Genomic DNA, 5,230 nt, shown 5'->3' with positions numbered 1-5,230 from the left:
TAATGAAAGGCAGTGGCTTTGTTTCATGAGATTCATGTGGTTGTGAGTGTAGCAAATGTGTTCTCTTTATGTTTCTTATGTATTTCGTTATGTTTCACAGTTCATTCATATTCATTTCCAGTGAAATTTTCTAAGTTAGATAAGGTAGAATACATGTTTATTGCTCTGCCTATGGGAAAGTTTCATGTTATGTGTTCTTCTTCTGTTGAAAAGGATTCATGTGTTTATGCCCTTTTCACCCTCCTAAGCAGTCTTTCCATTTCCCATTATTTCAAAACTAATTGCTAGACTTTCCGCCTGTCTTGCCTCACGAAGTAATCTGTGCCTTTGTGTTAAATTCTATGCTCATTACTATTCGTTGGTCCCATACCATCCCAGAAACTCAGTCATTTATAAAAATTGCTTCTTGTTTCCATATCTATTTACTAGCCTAAAATTAATATTCATTGTAAGTCATCTCAAACCATATTGTTTATCTATTCACTGAGCGTGACTCGGAGAGAGCCCTCTCCTGTTCTAGTAGGGCTAGCTACCAGAGTGAGCGTGGTTTGTGGTTACCCTGAATTTTTCCTTCCTTCAGCCTAAGGCAAATTTAGGTGTTAACAAGGTGGGAACCCAATGTGGGTAAAAACCACCTGCTGCAGTCATCTTTGTCTTCTTTTAATAATAAGAAAATCTGTTTACAATCTTGTACTAGTGAAAACTCATACCAGGTATGCAAGCTTCTACCCGCTGAAGGTTACAACCTTCTCTCTTTCTCCAGCTTCTGTTGGAAGGGATATACAACCACCTAGCTCTTGTACTAGCCGATATTATTACTAGTACGAGGCACCGACCTACAGAAGGCTACGACCTTCTTTCTTCCTCCAGGGACCACGCTTCATTACTTTTCAAACTGGATCCATCAACAACATCATAATTCAATCATCAAATATATCTACATCAACCAATCACTGAAACTCAACCACAACTGAATCATAATCCATCGTCAAATCACAATCAATCTGATCATACAGAGTACTATCACCATAATACAGTAACCAGAGCCCATACCAAAACCCAGAATTCTGCAACAGCAAACAGAAACAACTGAAACATACTTTATGAGGTATACGCTACTTCCATGTGTCGAACCTGCATGTATACACGTTATTCTCAAACCTAACCAGCGTATATATCTACAAATATTAATTCATAATTCTGCAGCTATTGCAGACTTCAGTTATACCCAGATCATAATATTTACAGTCTAACACATGCGTCCGTATTTAGATCTAGACTATATATGATCAAACCACATAATGATAATTCATTTCAAGCCTTAAGATCCCGATCCATCATTAGATCTAATCCTTCATCAACTGCTAAGGTTCGTCCTTGGTTCAAATCAAGCACCGCACCATAAGCCAATAACCTGCATACTAGATCTCACACTTCACCAGATATTCAATACTTGCACACCTGGCCTAATGATCTTCTCCTCCTTTTATATTTTTAGGCCTTTCTCAATACCATGAACCAAAACCACTTAGGACCAATACCTTGGATCAAATACCTAGGGTCAATACCTCGGACCAGCTACCTTGGACCAATACCATGGATCAAAATGTCATGGACTGAATACCTCGGACCGAAAACTTAGTTTTCCAAGGTATATGCACTTTTCATGTCCTTGTAAAGACTATCATCTGGTATTCTTAGTGTCATCCCCAATGGCTGAAGGTGTAAGTCATTTTAACCCTCTATGCATTGATAGTTGTGACAAGTGCACTGACTAGTGAGTTGAGGGGCTTGAAATCCCTACGTAGTGCATAGTTCTAGGAGAATGGTAAAGTGTCCATCTAGTGGGATTCCAGTGTCATAAGTTGTAGACGGTCCTATTAGACTACGGAAACATAGTTCCGACACTCAACCATCAGCATCTCAGTTGAGACTTCACCCACCTCATCGGTGTTTCCAAAAGGGTTGATGTTGAGTGGGTTTTCACTGGCCAATCCATAGAAAATCCCAGGTCTGTCAGAATCTTGCATTCCAACAAGCTCTATATTACTTAGGCTCAGCCTCTTCTTTCTATTCCCTTGTAATTCCTTTCAATATTGGCATCATTTTATGTTTTCTCTATTTTCTCTAGTTTTCTATTACCATGGGGGCTTCACTCAATGAACCTTTGACATAGCACGTGCGTTCATGGCATACTAAACAATACCATTAATTTGACTACATATTGGAAAATACCTCTAAAAATAAATTTATTTAACCCCCTACCAATATGAATTCAATACACCTTCCCAATTTAAAAAACCCCTACTTTCACTAGATATTGTAGGTATCCATTTATTCATTAACATTTTTTATACCCCTTTATATTTTTTCATTAACTCTGAGCTCCATTTTTTATACACAACATATAAAAACCCTTTACCCCCTATTATATGGACGATATATTATGTCCTTTTTTCTTAAATATATATCCCCCAATATGAACCCACGTGGTATGGTATTGCCCCCCCAATGAAGCCCCCATGTCTTTTATAAGTTCTAGATTTCTATTCCCCTCCTCATCCCTATGTTCTTGGAGGATTTTCTCTCAACTGCTTCCTTGTGAGACGACCTCACTTTCCTTGCCAACTATCATAATTTCTCCCCTATTATTATGTCATGATCTTTGACCCTACACCCTTTTCTCTTGAGTTTCTCCCTCTTCTCACCTCATCCCTTCCTTCCAGACATACCCAAATTTTGCTCCCTCCTTTATCATGTCTTGTCCTTGTCTAGTTAACCCCTCGAGATGAGGTCATAGAGGTATGCCTAGTTCCCTCCTATATTCTCCTATTTCCCCCACCTTGCATGATACACACGTCTAAGCCTCTACATGAGACACTATGGAGCGATATAGAATCATAGCTCCAGAAACCATCCATAGGAATATTTCAAACATTGAAGATCAAGTTACGCATGCTTGAAAACGTGTTCCTGACTCTAATTTAGATAGGGATACCAGAGATTAAATCCCCGATGTTGTCAATTCTACCAAGGATTGATAATTTTATTACATGCAGATGGTTAACTTGTAGTGGCATGTTAAAAGTGTCACGGGGATGGTTCTCATTGATAGAGAAAGAACTCTATAGGACCTTATCATCAACATGATTGAACTCTTAGAGAAGATGGACAAAATAAATGGGAAAGTCAAACTACTGATCAAGAGAATTATTGGCACTAACGCTGCATTGTTAGACACTAGTGGAAATCCTCAGCCATCTGATCATACATACATGCTGGTAGCATGAGAATATTCAAGGCTCAGGATTTGCTCAATTTCTTTTTTTGTTTAATATGACAATGAAAAAAATAGCATTTTCATGTTTTGAGGTTTCTAAACTTTAAACATGATAAGGGATCTAATGTAGGTAAAGCTTAATATAGATGAACTTCTAGATAACTTGGGAGTTTGTGAATATTGGGAATTATACCATCATAAGTGTCATGATATAACTTGTTGGAGTAGTTGGGCGATTGGCCAATACTTGGAGAGATTTATAATTCAATATTTAGGGAAAGTGGATTCTAGGTACTTGGAAATTCAAATTTAGAGTTGGAACTTTATAATGAATAGAAGGAAGCATGATGGCACCCTAGTTGTAAGTAGTGATTGTTAAAGAGAAACATGTAAAGAATTCTTTTATTGATGTTTTTAATTGTATTTAAGCCTTGAGAGGGGATGTTAGAGTATACAACTTATTTGATTTGATAAAGTCATAGTTTATGTGTGAATGTTAATATGATAATTAGATACTAAAGTAGTTATTTTGCAATGATATTACAACTACCTTGCTAATGCTATAAAAAGGGATCAACCTCATTACGTTAGTTGGCATGATTGTAACAAGAGTATATATTTTCCATGTTTCCATTGGGTCAATTTGTAATGATGTTTTCGTTCTTTTTCTCTTTATTTATATCGATGCAAGTAGACTCTAAATTGTGTTAGAGGAAATAAAGTAGTGATGGAGCTTTAGAAAAATTGGTTCTCTAGGTTTTCACCATTTGGAACAAAGGTAGTATTCACAAATCATGTCACTATTGCAATATTTAATATCTCTCTTACAAATATATGGGATATATAATGAGAATGTGTGTGGACGTAGCTTATCAATATGAAGATCAATAATATGAAGTGGCAATGGGTCTCTAATGTCCTAATAAGTTTCCATCCATGTTTTAACAATCACATAGAGGACATTAATGCTACATATAGATAAATGACGTAACCAAACTAAGATTCAATCATTCTAATGAACATGATTCATAGTATGACCACATTAAATATTACTAAATTGATAAATGGGGAAAATAAAAAACTTTATAAAAATGATGGTTTGCATGATTGATTTCCTATTATGTATGTGGCTGAAGAAGATTGAGACAAGTACCCTCTTGATCTATCTAAGATATTTTCACCAAATAAAAGGTCCCCAAATTATAGATCCATTTAAGAAAGAGGGTCTAACCCTGAGTGAGAAAGATGGATCGTCCTGTAAATGTCTTGAAATTAAAGTTGGAAGAACTACTTTTAGTAGGTGGTGAGAATCACATAGCCATTGGTCAAACTAGACGTCACTATTTTTGTCAAATAAAAGAATAATTTAGAAAATAATACTCCTCATATAGCTATTATGTGGCTATCTCAACTTTTTAAACCTTGTTGATGAAAATCACTTGTGTTATTTCTTAGAAATGTTGAAATTCATTGTTTTTATTTTTTCAAATTTACCTTAAGCCCAAAATATTAGAAATATATATAGATTCCTTTGAATACACCTTACTAAGTAAGACATCAATATAATGTAATCCACAAATAAAATAAGGGAAATAGAAACACCAAAAATAATGTATTCATTAGTGGCACTCAAGGTACCTAACATGATCTTTTCTATTTTGTTAGTATAAAGTTCAAAATGCGTAGAAGTGAGTGAGAAACATTTCTTAACTACTATGATACTCTAAATTCTATTATACACCCTAACGCTCATACATACCCTACCTATAATGGGCTCACAAAACATTGTTACATGTAATTCCATAAAAATTAAAATACCCAAGGTCTTAATCTGGTCATTTATAAAGAATTAAGGAACTATTTTACATGCCCACAAGACAACAATATACTTTTTTCTTGTTTCCCTTATCCTCTTCTATGATAGAATTCTAAATGAAGATATGATCACTA

This window comes from Pinus tabuliformis, chromosome 9 (assembly GCF_031772625.1).
Source record: "Pinus tabuliformis cultivar Carrire ecotype Pingquan chromosome 9, CPIR1, whole genome shotgun sequence".
Taxonomy (NCBI): domain Eukaryota; kingdom Viridiplantae; phylum Streptophyta; class Pinopsida; order Pinales; family Pinaceae; genus Pinus; species Pinus tabuliformis.
The sequence above is the reverse complement of the archived record's forward strand: the minus strand, read 5'-3'. Positions refer to the sequence as shown.